Raw genomic sequence first — 17351 nt, forward strand, 5'->3', positions numbered from 1 at the left:
TTAAAATTTATTACCTCTTATTTGTGTCAATGTTTTATAGCTCATGAGGAAGTATGTGGTGTTTATCTTTCAATCTTGTTGGGCAACTTTCACCAATGGACTAGTGGCTTCATCCGCTTATCCAATAATTTTGCAAAAAGAGCTGGCAATGGGATTCCCAGTCCCAATTAATTAACCTTCATAATTTTACAAAAAAATAGACACTCCTCCATGGTATGTGATTGTTGGACGACACCCTAGGATTCGGTTAGCCATGGCTTGAGAAAGCAAAGGTGGGGAGGAGTGTCATCTAAATAAAACTAAAATAAAAAGGCACTCCTTCATGGTATGAGATTGTTGGCTGGCACCCGAGGATTCGGTTAGCCATGGTTTGTGAAATCAAGGTTGGAACGAGTGCCACCTAAAAATAAAAATGTTTCATGGGAGCCGCTCTTCGAAGGTTTGTCTGGCAAGGGGGTTAGAGTGCCCATTACCATTCGTTGACAACAACAAACACCTCTCAAAACTTTACTTTTATGCTCTCTCTATGTTTTCAAAATAAAAGCTCTAGCACAAATATAGCAATCGATGCTTCCCTCTGCGAAGGGCCATTCTTTTACTTTTATGTTGAGTCAGTTTACCTATTTCCTTCCATCTTAGAAGCAAACACTTGTGTTAACTGTGCATTGATTCTTACATACTTGCATATTTGCATTCATCATATTACTTTATGTTGAAAACTATCCATGAGATATACATGTTACAAGTTGAAAGCAACCGCTGAAACTTAATCTTCATTTGTGTTGCTTCAATGCCTTTACATTGAATTTATTGCTTTATGAGTTAACTCTTATGCAAGACTTATTGATGCTTGTCTTGAAAGTACTATTCATGAAAAGTCTTTGCTATATGATTCAGTTGTTTAATCATTGTCTTTACCATTGCTTTGAATCGCTGCATTCATCTCATATGCTTTACAATAGTATGATCAAGATTATGTTGGTAGCATGTCACTTCAGAAATTATCTTTTATCGTTTACCTACTCGAGGACGAGTAGGAACTAAGCTTGGGGATGCTGATATGTCTCCAACGTATCTATAACTTCTTATGTTCCATGCTACTTTTATGATGATACACACATGTTTTATACACACTTTATGCCATTATTATGCATTTTCCGGAACTAACCTATTGACGAGATGCCGAAGTGCCAGTTCCTGTTTTCTGCTGTTTTTGGTTTCAGATATCCTAGTAAGGAAATATTCTCGGAATTGGACGAAATCAACGCCCAGCATATTATAATTCCACGAAGCTTCCAGAACACCCGAGAGGGACCAGAGGAGAGCCACAGGGCCACCACACGTGTGGGCGGCGCGGCCCAAGGGGGGGGTGATACGTCTCCAACGTATCGATAATTTCTTATGTTCCATGCTTGTTTTATGACAATACCTACATGTTTTATACATACTTTATGTCATATTTATGCATTTTCCAGCACTAACCTATTAACAAGATGCCGAAGAGCCAGTTGCTGTTTTCTGCTGTTTTTGGTTTCAGAAATCCTAGTAAGGAAATATTCTCGGAATTGGACGAAATCAACGCCCAGGGGCCTATTTTTCCACGAAGCTTCCAGAACACCGAAAGGGAACCGAAGTGGGGCGACGAGACGCCGCCACAATAGGGCGGCGCGGCCCAGGGGGGCCCGCACGGCCCTAGCGTGTGGGGCCCCCGTCAGCCCTCCGACTCCGCCCTTCCGCCTACTTAAGCCTTCGTCGATAATAGTTCCAGTACCGAGAGCCACGATACGGAAAACCTTCCAGAGACGCCGCCGCCGCCAATCCCATCTCGGGGGATTCAGGAGATCGCCTCCGGCACCCTGCCGGAGAGGGAAATCATCTCCCGGAGGACTCTACACCGCCATGGTCGCCTCCGGAGTGATGTGTGAGTAGTTCACCCCTGGACTATGGGTCCATAGCAGTAGCTAGATGGTCATCTTCTCCTAATTGTGCTATCATCGTTGGATCTTGTGAGCTGCCTAACATGATCAAGATCATCTATCTGTAATGCTACATGTTGCGTTTGTTGGGATCCGATGAATAGTGAATGCTATGTTATGTTGATTACCAATCTATCATCTATGTGTTGTTTATGATCTTGCATGCTCTCCGTTGCTAGTAGAGGCTCTGGCCAAGTTTTTGCTTGTAACTCCAAGAGGGAGTATTTATGCTCGATAGTGGGTTCATGCCTCCATTAAATCTGGGACAGTGACAGAAAGTTCTAAGTTTGTGGATGTGCTGTTGCCACTAGGGATAAAACATCAATGCTATGTCTAAGGATATATTTATTGATTGCATTATGCACCATACTTAATGCAATTGTCTGTTGTTTGTAACTTAATACTGGAGGGGGTTCGGATGATAACCTGAAGGTGGACTTTTTAGGCATAGATGCATGCTGGATAGCGGTCTATGTACTTTGTCGTAATGCCCAATTAAATCTCACTCTACTCATCATAACATGTATGTGCATGGTCATGCCCTCTTTATTTGTCAATTGCCCAACTGTAATTTGTTCACCCAACATGCTTATTCTTATGGGAGAGACACCACTAGTGAACTGTGGACCCCGGTCCATTCTTTTACATCGAATACAATCTACTGCAATACTCGTTCTACTGTTTTCTGCAAACATCATCATCCACACTATACATCTAATCCTTTGTTACAGCAAGCCGGTGAGATTGACACCCTCACTGTTAAGTTGGGGCAAAGTATCTTGGTTGTGTTGTGCAGGTTCCACGTTGGTGCCAGAATCTCTGGTGTTGCGCCGCACTACACTCCGCCGCCATCAACCTTCAACGTGCTTCTTGGCTCCTACTGGTTCGATAAACCTTGGTTTCTTACTGAGGGAAAACTTGCCGCTGTACGCATCACACCTTCCTCTTGGGGTTCCCAACGGGCACGTCAACTGCACGCCAGCATCAAGATTTTCTGGCGCCGTTGCCGGGGAGATCAAGACACGCTGCAAGGGGAGTCTCCACTTCTAATCTCTTTACTTTGTTTTTGTCTTGCTTTATTTTATTTACTACTTTGTTTGCTGCATTATATCAAAACACAAAAAAATTAGTTGCTAGCTTTACTTTATTTACTGTCTTGTTTGCCATATTAAAAACACACAAAAAATTAGTTACTTGCATTTACTTTATTTACTTTTTGTTTATTTCATCATGTTTCCCCCTAAGTTTACTCTGAAAGATATACCGGTAGGACAAGGATCTATCATTGGAAGAGATAATATAGAAGAATATTTCACCCATGTTAGCATGGATGAAGATCTTGAAGATATACCCTTGGCAAAAACTGTCCCTACCTATGAAAGTGCCTCTGCCTGTTTGGTACACATGATGGAAACTAGATTTATTAGTCTCAACCCCATGATACAACACATGTTTCTTACACTTTCTGATATGGAGAGGGGAGAAAAGAGAGATTTTGTTTTAAAAGTCCTTGTTCAAGAATTTGAGTATATAGCTAAAGAAGCTAGAAAAGTTTTTATTAAGCATAGGAGGCTTGGTTTGTTCACCGATTTTAAAAGAACACTTGAAAAGATGGACATGGTAGAATAAGTGTGGGGACCCCGGACTAGCTGTCCGAAATTCCCTGTTATGTATACAGTTCACGATCCCATGATCAGTGCGCCGTGAACACATAACCGAACTGATATCAAATTACACCATCCATTACAAAGCGGAATAAGAAAATTACAACATGGTCACATGACCAATACTTACATAATAGCCTCGAAGGGCCTAACTAAACATCAGAGTAGCATCATCACTTCAGCAGTGCAGTACCCAAGTCATCTGCCATAACCCTACAAGCAACTGACTGGGAAGACGTTCCTAGCTCGCATAGACGTCGTCAACTCCTTCTTCATCTGTCGAACTCCTTCAAGTCTGGCCAAGTAAATAGCCAGGGACAAAGCCGTGAGTACATTTGGAATTGTACTTGCAAACCATCAAGAAGGTGATAAAAATTCTAACTAGAGAAGACAAGAGAGGAAAAATAGTTTCTCTCGTGGATGTAGCATGTGGAAGAGAAATAGTTTCTCTTGTGGATATAGCATGTGGAAGAGAAATAGTTTCTCTTGTGGATATAGCATCCCGGCATCTCGAGTGATGGGGACACTAAGGGAGTCCTATGACATCTCTATACCTTTGTTAAAGAAGAGGTAGCATACCGCCATCTCAATTGATGGGGATACTAGGGAAGTCCTATGACATCTCTATATCTTTGTTGAAGAAGATACTTCAAAAGATAAACTACGACATCTCTATATCTTTATTGAAGAAGAGTCCCTCTACATGAAACACTAGGAAGGGTCACCCAATTTTGTTTCATTTTCCTCGACCATCTCCATATGGTCGGCACCAGCCTTTCCGTACCCTTCCGGTACATCCAACACACACATTTCCTTTGGAAATCATTTTCTAAACCAAAACTCGACACAGCTCGGTAACGGCCATCCCAACCGTCCATGACCGCGGACGCGGCTATTCGAATAGTTTTAACTCTGCAGAGTGTGCGCACTTTCCCCACAAGAACCGATAAATCCGCCGGGATCATCCCCGGTTCGACATACAAAAGTATGCGAGGCTCGGATAATCAGTCATAGTCCTTCGCCTGTCTCCCTTGACAAGAGTCCTTCCCTGCGGGCTTACCCCTTCCCGGCACCCCGGTAGCATAGCTCCTTTTGAGCGTATCTCCGGCACCATGACAGAAGACCCTCAGTAATCGTCCGGCTGCAAGTTAATGCAGTGTATTGCCTCCTTCAGAGCGCAACCCGGTGTCAGAGGTCATCGCGACCCTCCTAGAGAGTTGTGAAGGTGGCTCATGCCAATTTCAACAGACGTCAGACTAAGCCCGTACCCACTTTGGATAATGTGGTTGCGCTGTGTAATTGTTCCGGGCGAATACAAAGAACCATGTGTCGTTTTTCTCAAAAACCCAAGTCACACCCACACTTTCCTCTTTCCAACCATCTTTGTCAAGATCCTTTTCTTTCATAAACCATACGCTTGGGTAAGGTTGCCTCACCCAAGGTTTTCATAAACATTTACAACAAGGTAAACCTTGAGGGGTTCCCAACCTATAGTTTCATGAGTTGAACTAGAATTGCACTACGGCCGAGATGAGAGTCATCCCGCCATAGATGAGGTATAAAGGGGTAGTGGAGTGGATCATACTTGCTTAAGTTAAGCATGTATTATGACAACACAAGGAGGAATATACTCTCAGATTTGTGGTGCTAACTACACAACTTAGATAGTGGAGTGTCACTATCCACATATTCTCCAAGATGGTACACGGCATACTCCTCTCAAGTTGAGAATACACCAAGATCATGACAATGATACCTCTATACTACAAATGGGGTGGGTGTGGTGTAAGTTACTATCTTGAGATGGAACATGCTCAAGTTGAGCATACAAGATAACCAAGTGGGATAGCACGGCCATGCTACCATGCATCCCATAACACAAGGACAAATAGTGGAGCATCACCACTAGGGAGTACCCCACTTGCAAACACACATAGATGACATAAATAGAGATAATAACACACATAGAATGAAGGTGCTTTGAACATCAACAAATGACATCCAACTAGACACCGGATCAGAGATCAAAAGATGGCTTGCCTTGGCTTATTTGTCCCTGGACTTCTTCAACTCCATCAAATAAGAATTCCCACAGTACAAATAAAATCCTTGTCCGATTCCACTTCTTCTTCTTCTCCTCCGAAATTGTTCGCATCTATCGCCGGAAAATATAAAAGGAACACAATCAATCACATTGCTCCAAACATAACAAGCATGCAACATTCAACAATCAATAGCTAACCACTTTACTAAGGGCTAACATACAAAAGACTTATAGATACTACAAAGCAACTAAAAGAAAACCCCATTTATTTACCTAGTAAAGGTATGAGAGTGCCACGACTTAGCAATTGCCTCTCTAGGTATCACCATGGCACAACTAAGTATCCCCTGGTAGATAACATCATAAAGAGGACAAGAGCATTAGTTTGACATCAAGTACATTCACAAAACATTTTCAAACATTTTTGGAAAAGTAGAAAACAGTTTTCCTAACTTAGTTTGCTCACATAACACAACATCCAAAATAGGAAGCAAACCACATTCCACATCATTTGAAAACTTAAGCAAAACAATAGGGCTAAAGTTGAGTTGCAGAGGTTTTGTTTTGCAAGCATAAAACAAAGGTTGCCCAGTTCTAAATAAAAGAGTTGGTCAAGGTTTTTAAATAAACCCAACAAGTTTTGGTCCAACAATGCATGTCACACATATACCTTACTAACAGTAACGAAAATGCATGAACAGGGACTAATACTATTTTTTCTAGATAGCCAGTACTAATACAAGACTAACCCAATTGGAATCACCCCAAAATATTAAACCTACAATTTTAGGAATTTCTTTGAATCTGACTGTACAGAAAACAAGATCTGTAAGCCATAAATCGTAGAAAAATCCTAAAAATATGAGACTACTGGCATTTGAAAGATATCTAAACAGAGAAGCACATACAATTGGATTTGGGTTCAAATTGTTTCTGAAACTCTCACAAATGGATTGACAAGATTACTGCATGTCTATACCATTTGCTTCACCTCTGGAGTTACAGAACAGATAAAGGTTTGAAACTTGTTTGAGATGATTAAGAAAACATTCAGTAGTCCTACAGAACTGGAATCACTCAATTAGGTTCAAAAATGGATTTTTGGTGATTTAAAAGCTAACAGCCATGTCTGCAGAACACACAGAACAAGTTTAATTCACCACAAATCGTATATCAATCACAAAAATATGAGGTCAGCTGCATCTGAAAGGTATTGAATAGGTGGTTCTTACCCAATTTGTTTCATTCAAAAATTCGTTCCCAAGCTCCTGGTTTAATTCGACAAAGCCAGATCTGTCCAAATCTTGATCTGTGAACCATTTCAGTTTCAGGAGGTCAATCGAAGTGAAACCACCGCCAAAATGAAGGTATTGAAGAGGGCTTTCGCCCGCAGCTGAGTTTGCTCAAAAAGGTTTCGTAAAACGGAACAAATCTAACAAACAGTGAATCTGCATGTTTCCAGAACTTTATTTACCAGGGAGATTCTGTAGCGAATTTGAGGATGAGACCAACTCCAAGTTGTAGATCTTTTGAATACCTATCCGCGGAACTTTGATTCACTCGATTTGGATCTGCACACGAGATTTGGTGGATTTTACAAGTTCGTACCAGAATCTGAAACAGCAAGATAGCAGAAATTACTGCAGGGATTTGGACGAACTTTGCTCAAGAACTTCAGATCCGAGGATTGCTCAAGCTTCTCCATGCTTGGACCAACATGCACCTGCATCAAGATCCAATCTTAGCAATGGAGGAAGAGGAAGAGGAGAGAAAACCATCTAGGGTTGGGGAGAAGAAGGAGAGGGAGGCTCTCATGGTGAGGAGGAGCTTGAGGGAGGAGGGAGCTTCATCTTGGAGTTCTTTCCATGGCCATGGCCGGCCATGGGAGCTAGGTGGAGCTGCATTTTCGTGGGGGAGAGTAGGAGAAGAGTGTGAGGGAGTAGATAAGGTGGAGGAGTGAGTGGAGAGAAGAAAAATGAGAGCAAGAGGAGTGGAGGTGGCCGGCTAGGGAGTTTTTATAGAGGGAGAGGGGTGGCTGCCTCCTTTTTTGATTGGGCAAGGATGGTGGCTGCCCATTTATTGATTGGGTTAGGTGGGAGGCAATACTTGTGGAGGAAGGAAATGAAGAGGCATGGCTGGCCGAAATTGCCATGCATACACCATTTGGCCGGCTCCATTCATGCCAATAAAAATGAACAATGTGAGAGATATAGAGATGGGGGAGGATTGTGATGGTAAAATATACCATGATGGTATTTGTTGCATGATGTATTTGTGCCAAGAAGATGATGGTGATGTACAAGGTTTCATGTGCATGCCATCTTGGAGATGGCCTCCACAAGATTTGAGACTTGACTACTCCAAACAAGATGAGACACATGGTGCTCAAGTGCCTATGCAAGACACACGACACCACTTGTGTTATGCAAGGAAACTAGGTTTTCTTCCAGGGATATAGAGTCCAAGTTTTAGGGAGATAGTGAAGGGAATAATGATGCAATTCTAATGATGAATATGGTGACATAAGTCATCAATTCAAGAGGTCAAGGTGATGATGGAAAATAATAGAGGATTGAGATGGGTATGATGGAATATAGTTGCTCTACAAATAAGAGGTCAATTTGGATTGGTTTGAAATACTCTCTGAGTCTAGGGTTTAGTTGAAGGAAGTCCAATAGAAAGTATCAAGAGTTCATCTACTTGATCAAGAATTGGAGGATGAAGGAACATTATGGGGTAGATCAGAGATGTACACAAGATGTGCAAGAGTTGTCATTCGAAATAGAATTTATTTGAAAAGTACTTGAAACACCTCAATTGTCTAGGGACAATTGGGAATGATCTCAAGTGGAATGGCATTTGAAAATGTTGAGAGAAAACTAGTTGGAACATAGGAGCTCAAAATATTCTACTTACTTTCTCAGGTTAGGTAGAGTTTTTCTCAAATGTAAAATAATCAAGAGGAAAACAAGAAATGGTATAGGTACCATAAACAAGCTTTTTGTTAAAACAAAGCAAAATAGAAATAATGTTTTATAAATCAATACTTGGTAGAAATGGGATGAAAAACAAAACCCATTTCAGTTCCTTGTTTTCTTTGAAGAGAAATCTTGGAAAGTTTTAATAAAACTAGAAGTAGTTTTGTGATCAAAACTAGAGAAGGAAAACAGTAGGATTTTTGAGGAGGGAAACTAATTTAGGGAGGAGTGTTCTCAAGGGTAGATGGTGGCTACAAAATGTACCCATCATTCCCACTCTTGGTTTTGTGAAGATTAAACTTGAATAAAAACAAGAGGTAAAAGTGAAGGAAGTGATCTAGAGTTGAATCATTGGATAGGGTATAAGATCAAGTTGAATATATGTGATGCAAGGGTAGAATGAGACATGCAGGATGTGGAAATTGTAGAGGGAGATGCACAGATGAGATCCATGCATTGAGATCACCAAGTTGTGAATTAAGGATGATTGAGCTATCTTGTACCACAAAGAGAAAAATCAAGATGGCACACCCATGTTGTCATCGGGAGAGAGGTTTGATGTAGTAAGAAGGAAAACAATTCTTCCTAAGCCACACATGTGTTTTATTTGGTGTGTTGCTTGTTTAACCACTAGGGGTGTCATTCTATGAGGTAGCTCAAGACAATTCATCTACCAACAGATCAAGGCAATTCATCATAGCAAACAGATCAAGGCAATTCACCTTAATTAGTATATAGAAAAAGTTTTTGTTCCCCCTGATTTTTGAAATAAGGACAACTAATCAAGGTTGAAAAAGTTGGGGTGTTACAGATCTTCCACCCTTAAAATAATCTCGTCCCGAGATTACTGGGTGTAGAACTAGAGGGGTTGTAAAGTTTAACCAAAGTCAGACTCCATTCTTCTGTAGACGTGCCATTGTAGAGAAAGTCGTTTGCTTCATCTTCTGGGAGACATGTTGGATTTCGGCCGATGGCGAGCTTCACGAAGAGGTTGACTACTCCATGCAGGTGTTGGATCTGTAGCTTCTTCACGATCCTGGCGGAGGTTCAAGACTGTGGGAGGGTTAGTGCACCCAACGGTGCTTGAGCAGGGCTGAAACCCTTTCTAGAGTTAGCTTGATTTTAGTGGAAGACGAAGTCTTCCACCCTTAAGATTTTTCATCGGGTTCTCGGAAAAAACTCAGAGCTTCTGCCTTGTAGTTCTGTCTGGGGCTTCTGAAGAAGTTGTCGATCTTCCGTATTTAGTTGAAGAATCTTCGGGGGAGAAATGTAGACCACGGCTTCAAAAGGCACTCACGGTGTTTACTAAACCTTATAACGTGCGGTAAGTTAGTAAGTCGATGAAGCGCCTGGTTGTGTCCATATGAAGTAGCAACGAAGGTCGTCGGAGACAATGTTGAGCTTGAGAGTTGGTGCTGACTTGTACCAGTTGAGAAGTGTGCGGTTAAACTACACCTAATCTTGAGTCTTGAGGTATCTTCAGGAGCTTCACTTGATGAGGAGCGGATGAACCAGGTGATGCAGCTTGGCTTTGATGCTATTGTTCCCTCAGCTTGTTAGACGACGTGTTAGAGGGTGGTTTCAAGAAGATATGCTCGAGGTTAGTGCGGTTATGCTCCAAGGTTAGTCCAAATTAGTATGTCTTCTCGCAGAGGTGCAGTCACTCTTGAAGGTAGGGGCTTCTGCTTTCTTGGCGTAGTAGAGATGCTCCAGCTGATCTTGAAAGTAGTTGGCGTGGATAGGGGTCTGGGTTAGTTTCTCCGACGGTTGAGAATCGATGGTTAACAGAGTTAACGTATCCAGTAACTAGCAGTTAGTATTCTAACGGCGTGGTTGATGAGGGTAAAAACATCTTAGGGAGGCTGTCTAAGCTAGGTTATCACACCGAGGGTGTTTTTCAAACCGAAGGATCAAGACAATCATGCACACAACAAACAAATAAAAACACTCAAGGCAACACACGAGGAACTACAAGCAATCATCACACCAGACATGGTACTCTAAGTACCCAAGGATGCCTAATACGTAGGGGTAGCTCAATCAAAGCGATTGAGTTTTGTCCTATCCATCCTATAGGTTTGGGGCTGGTCGCATATGTTGACATCTTCATATCGTCAACATCAGCTTCAACTTGGATCCTTGTAGAAGTTGGTAGTGAAGGGGTCGGGTGTTGAGTCATTGATGATGAGGCGGAGGAGAAAACTGTGTAGAACTTCTAGTCTCGACATCCCGGAAATATGAGGTCTTCGAAGAGGTAGCTGTTGAGGTGCTCCCGAAGGCGGCAACTTCTGGTGGCTGGCCTAAAAAGTACTAGTCAAGAACTGAGGACTTGATCCCAGACGACTGCAAAAAGTGCAAGTCCATGGAGGAACAAGGTCAGCTCATCGACAGACTTTGGTGACAACCAAAGATGTGATGTTATCATCCCTACACGAGCACGGCTAAGTCGGCATCAAATCTTCAATAGCTGCTGTTGGAGATATGTGAGACTTCATAAAAGGTTGATCCATCTTCGAGTTCGAGTCTCCGGTCTGGGTTGGGGACATTGTCCAATATGTAGGTTTGAATTGGATGAGACAATAGAGTAAGAATTTTCAAACCCTTTTATAAAGCGGAGAGATAAGAATTTAGAAGCTTTGAATAAATAAGAGGAGTAGAAGCTATGCTTCCGACTAAAGAAAGAATTTGTTTTGTAAATAGTTTTTCCCAAGTACTTGTTTCCTAACTAACGTCCATGCTAACTAAGGTCTCCTACAGTCAGGATAGCTCTGATACCAGCTCTGTGGGGACCCCGGACTAGCTGTCCGAAATTCCCTGTTATGTATACAGTTCACGATCCCATGATCAGTGCGCCGTGAACACATAACCGAACTGATATCAAATTACACCATCCATTACAAAGCGGAATAAGAAAATTACAACATGGTCACATGACCAATACTTACATAATAGCCTCGAAGGGCCTAACTAAACATCAGAGTAGCATCATCACTTCAGCAGTGCAGTACCCAAGTCATCTGCCATAACCCTACAAGCAACTGACTGGGAAGACGTTCCTAGCTCGCATAGACGTCGTCAACTCCTTCTTCATCTGTCGAACTCCTTCAAGTCTGGCCAAGTAAATAGCCAGGGACAAAGCCGTGAGTACATTTGGAATTGTACTTGCAAACCATCAAGAAGGTGATAAAAATTCTAACTAGAGAAGACAAGAGAGGAAAAATAGTTTCTCTCGTGGATGTAGCATGTGGAAGAGAAATAGTTTCTCTTGTGGATATAGCATGTGGAAGAGAAATAGTTTCTCTTGTGGATATAGCATCCCGGCATCTCGAGTGATGGGGACACTAAGGGAGTCCTATGACATCTCTATACCTTTGTTAAAGAAGAGGTAGCATACCGCCATCTCAATTGATGGGGATACTAGGGAAGTCCTATGACATCTCTATATCTTTGTTGAAGAAGATACTTCAAAAGATAAACTACGACATCTCTATATCTTTATTGAAGAAGAGTCCCTCTACATGAAACACTAGGAAGGGTCACCCAATTTTGTTTCATTTTCCTCGACCATCTCCATATGGTCGGCACCAGCCTTTCCGTACCCTTCCGGTACATCCAACACACACATTTCCTTTGGAAATCATTTTCTAAACCAAAACTCGACACAGCTCGGTAACGGCCATCCCAACCGTCCATGACCGCGGACGCGGCTATTCGAATAGTTTTAACTCTGCAGAGTGTGCGCACTTTCCCCACAAGAACCGATAAATCCGCCGGGATCATCCCCGGTTCGACATACAAAAGTATGCGAGGCTCGGATAATCAGTCATAGTCCTTCGCCTGTCTCCCTTGACAAGAGTCCTTCCCTGCGGGCTTACCCCTTCCCGGCACCCCGGTAGCATAGCTCCTTTTGAGCGTATCTCCGGCACCATGACAGAAGACCCTCAGTAATCGTCCGGCTGCAAGTTAATGCAGTGTATTGCCTCCTTCGTAGCGCAACCCGGTGTCGAGGTCATCGCGACCCTCCTAGAGAGTTGTGAAGGTGGCTCATGCCAATTTCAACAGACGTCGAGACTAAGCCCGTACCCACTTTGGATAATGTGGTTGCGCTGTGTAATTGTTCCGGGCGAATACAAAGAACCATGTGTCGTTTTTCTCAAAAACCCAAGTCACACCCACACTTTCCTCTTTCCAACCATCTTTGTCAAGATCCTTTTCTTTCATAAACCATACGCTTGGGTAAGGTTGCCTCACCCAAGGTTTTCATAAACATTTACAACAAGGTAAACCTTGAGGGGTTCCCAACCTATAGTTTCATGAGTTGAACTAGAATTGCACTACGGCCGAGATGAGAGTCATCCCGCCATAGATGAGGTATAAAGGGGTAGTGGAGTGGATCATACTTGCTTAAGTTAAGCATGTATTATGACAACACAAGGAGGAATATACTCTCAGATTTGTGGTGCTAACTACACAACTTAGATAGTGGAGTGTCACTATCCACATATTCTCCAAGATGGTACACGGCATACTCCTCTCAAGTTGAGAATACACCAAGATCATGACAATGATACCTCTATACTACAAATGGGGTGGGTGTGGTGTAAGTTACTATCTTGAGATGGAACATGCTCAAGTTGAGCATACAAGATAACCAAGTGGGATAGCACGGCCATGCTACCATGCATCCCATAACACAAGGACAAATAGTGGAGCATCACCACTAGGGAGTACCCCACTTGCAAACACACATAGATGACATAAATAGAGATAATAACACACATAGAATGAAGGTGCTTTGAACATCAACAAATGACATCCAACTAGACACCGGATCAGAGATCAAAAGATGGCTTGCCTTGGCTTATTTGTCCCTGGACTTCTTCAACTCCATCAAATAAGAATTCCCACAGTACAAATAAAATCCTTGTCCGATTCCACTTCTTCTTCTTCTCCTCCGAAATTGTTCGCATCTATCGCCGGAAAATATAAAAGGAACACAATCAATCACATTGCTCCAAACATAACAAGCATGCAACATTCAACAATCAATAGCTAACCACTTTACTAAGGGCTAACATACAAAAGACTTATAGATACTACAAAGCAACTAAAAGAAAACCCCATTTATTTACCTAGTAAAGGTATGAGAGTGCCACGACTTAGCAATTGCCTCTCTAGGTATCACCATGGCACAACTAAGTATCCCCTGGTAGATAACATCATAAAGAGGACAAGAGCATTAGTTTGACATCAAGTACATTCACAAAACATTTTCAAACATTTTTGGAAAAGTAGAAAACAGTTTTCCTAACTTAGTTTGCTCACATAACACAACATCCAAAATAGGAAGCAAACCACATTCCACATCATTTGAAAACTTAAGCAAAACAATAGGGCTAAAGTTGAGTTGCAGAGGTTTTGTTTTGCAAGCATAAAACAAAGGTTGCCCAGTTCTAAATAAAAGAGTTGGTCAAGGTTTTTAAATAAACCCAACAAGTTTTGGTCCAACAATGCATGTCACACATATACCTTACTAACAGTAACGAAAATGCATGAACAGGGACTAATACTATTTTTTCTAGATAGCCAGTACTAATACAAGACTAACCCAATTGGAATCACCCCAAAATATTAAACCTACAATTTTAGGAATTTCTTTGAATCTGACTGTACAGAAAACAAGATCTATAAGCCATAAATCGTAGAAAAATCCTAAAAATATGAGACTACTGGCATTTGAAAGATATCTAAACAGAGAAGCACATACAATTGGATTTGGGTTCAAATTGTTTCTGAAACTCTCACAAATGGATTGACAAGATTACTGCATGTCTATACCATTTGCTTCACCTCTGGAGTTACAGAACAGATAAAGGTTTGAAACTTGTTTGAGATGATTAAGAAAACATTCAGTAGTCCTACAGAACTGGAATCACTCAATTAGGTTCAAAAATGGATTTTTGGTGATTTAAAAGCTAACAGCCATGTCTGCAGAACACACAGAACAAGTTTAATTCACCACAAATCGTATATCAATCACAAAAATATGAGGTCAGCTGCATCTGAAAGGTATTGAATAGGTGGTTCTTACCCAATTTGTTTCATTCAAAAATTCGTTCCCAAGCTCCTGGTTTAATTCGACAAAGCCAGATCTGTCCAGATCTTGATCTGTGAACCATTTCAGTTTCAGGAGGTCAATCGAAGTGAAACCACCGCCAAAATGAAGGTATTGAAGAGGGCTTTCGCCCGCAGCTGAGTTTGCTCAAAAAGGTTTCGTAAAACGGAACAAATCTAACAAACAGTGAATCTGCATGTTTCCAGAACTTTATTTACCAGGGAGATTCTGTAGCGAATTTGAGGATGAGACCAACTCCAAGTTGTAGATCTTTTGAATACCTATCCGCAGAACTTTGAATCACTCGATTTGGATCTGCACACGAGATTTGGTGGATTTTACAAGTTCGTACCAGAATCTGAAACAGCAAGATAGCAGAAATTACTGCAGGGATTTGGACGAACTTTGCTCAAGAACTTCAGATCTGAGGATTGCTCAAGCTTCTCCATGCTTGGACCAACATGCACCTGCATCAAGATCCAATCTTAGCAATGGAGGAAGAGGAAGAGGAGAGAAAACCATCTAGGGTTGGGGAGAAGAAGGAGAGGGAGGCTCTCATGGTGAGGAGGAGCTTGAGGGAGGAGGGAGCTTCATCTTGGAGTTCTTTCCATGGCCATGGCCGGCCATGGGAGCTAGGTGGAGCTGCATTTTCGTGGGGGAGAGTAGGAGAAGAGTGTGAGGGAGTAGATAAGGTGGAGGAGTGAGTGGAGAGAAGAAAAATGAGAGCAAGAGGAGTGGAGGTGGCCGGCTAGGGAGTTTTTATAGAGGGAGAGGGGTGGCTGCCTCCTTTTTTGATTGGGCAAGGATGGTGGCTGCCCATTTATTGATTGGGTTAGGTGGGAGGCAATACTTGTGGAGGAAGGAAATGAAGAGGCATGGCTGGCCGAAATTGCCATGCATACACCATTTGGCCGGCTCCATTCATGCCAATAAAAATGAACAATGTGAGAGATATAGAGATGGGGGAGGATTGTGATGGTAAAATATACCATGATGGTATTTGTTGCATGATGTATTTGTGCCAAGAAGATGATGGTGATGTACAAGGTTTCATGTGCATGCCATCTTGGAGATGGCCTCCACAAGATTTGAGACTTGACTACTCCAAACAAGATGAGACACATGGTGCTCAAGTGCCTATGCAAGACACACGACACCACTTGTGTTATGCAAGGAAACTAGGTTTTCTTCCAGGGATATAGAGTCCAAGTTTTAGGGAGATAGTGAAGGGAATAATGATGCAATTCTAATGATGAATATGGTGACATAAGTCATCAATTCAAGAGGTCAAGGTGATGATGGAAAATAATAGAGGATTGAGATGGGTATGATGGAATATAGTTGCTCTACAAATAAGAGGTCAATTTGGAGTGGTTTGAAATACTCTCTGAGTCTAGGGTTTAGTTGAAGGAAGTCCAATAGAAAGTATCAAGAGTTCATCTACTTGATCAAGAATTGGAGGATGAAGGAACATTATGGGGTAGATCAGAGATGTACACAAGATGTGCAAGAGTTGTCATTCGAAATAGAATTTATTTGAAAAGTACTTGAAACACCTCAATTGTCTAGGGACAATTGGGAATGATCTCAAGTGGAATGGCATTTGAAAATGTTGAGAGAAAACTAGTTGGAACATAGGAGCTCAAAATATTCTACTTACTTTCTCAGGTTAGGTAGAGTTTTTCTCAAATGTAAAATAATCAAGAGGAAAACAAGAAATGGTATAGGTACCATAAACAAGCTTTTTGTTAAAACAAAGCAAAATAGAAATAATGTTTTATAAATCAATACTTGGTAGAAATGGGATGAAAAAAAAACCCATTTCAGTTCCTTGTTTTCTTTGAAGAGAAATCTTGGAAAGTTTTAATAAAACTAGAAGTAGTTTTGTGATCAAAACTAGAGAAGGAAAACAGTAGGATTTTTGAGGAGGGAAACTAATTTAGGGAGGAGTGTTCTCAAGGGTAGATGGTGGCTACAAAATGTACCCATCATTCCCACTCTTGGTTTTGTGAAGATTAAACTTGAATAAAAACAAGAGGTAAAAGTGAAGGAAGTGATCTAGAGTTGAATCATTGGATAGGGTATAAGATCAAGTTGAATATATGTGATGCAAGGGTAGAATGAGACATGCAGGATGTGGAAATTGTAGAGGGAGATGCACAGATGAGATCCATGCATTGAGATCACCAAGTTGTGAATTAAGGATGATTGAGCTATCTTGTACCACAAAGAGAAAAATCAAGATGGCACACCCATGTTGTCATCGGGAGAGAGGTTTGATGTAGTAAGAAGGAAAACAATTCTTCCTAAGCCACACATGTGTTTTATTTGGTGTGTTGCTTGTTTAACCACTAGGGGTGTCATTCTATGAGGTAGCTCAAGACAATTCATCTACCAACAGATCAAGGCAATTCATCATAGCAAACAGATCAAGGCAATTCACCTTAATTAGTATATAGAAAAAGTTTTTGTTCCCCCTGATTTTTGAAATAAGGACAACTAATCAAGGTTGAAAAAGTTGGGGTGTTACAATAAGGTACACTAATAATGTTAATGATGATGGGGAGATTAAAG

General features: G+C 41.5%; 1 long non-coding RNA gene across 1 annotated transcript; it reads right to left on the bottom strand.

The window, feature by feature from the left end:
- Nucleotides 1-3607: 3607 nt before the first annotated feature.
- On the bottom strand, nucleotides 3608-15549 carry LOC127296608 (uncharacterized). The gene is made up of 7 exons (XR_011755087.1): nucleotides 15182-15549; nucleotides 14754-15092; nucleotides 13795-13868; nucleotides 13518-13632; nucleotides 5958-6031; nucleotides 5681-5795; nucleotides 3608-3935 (listed from the first exon to the last, which is right to left on the bottom strand). It is a non-coding gene; the product is annotated as an uncharacterized lncRNA (long non-coding RNA).
- Nucleotides 15550-17351: the final 1802 nt, after the last annotated feature.

This window comes from Lolium perenne, chromosome 1 (assembly GCF_019359855.2).
Source record: "Lolium perenne isolate Kyuss_39 chromosome 1, Kyuss_2.0, whole genome shotgun sequence".
In the NCBI taxonomy this organism is placed as follows: Eukaryota; Viridiplantae; Streptophyta; class Magnoliopsida; order Poales; family Poaceae; genus Lolium; species Lolium perenne.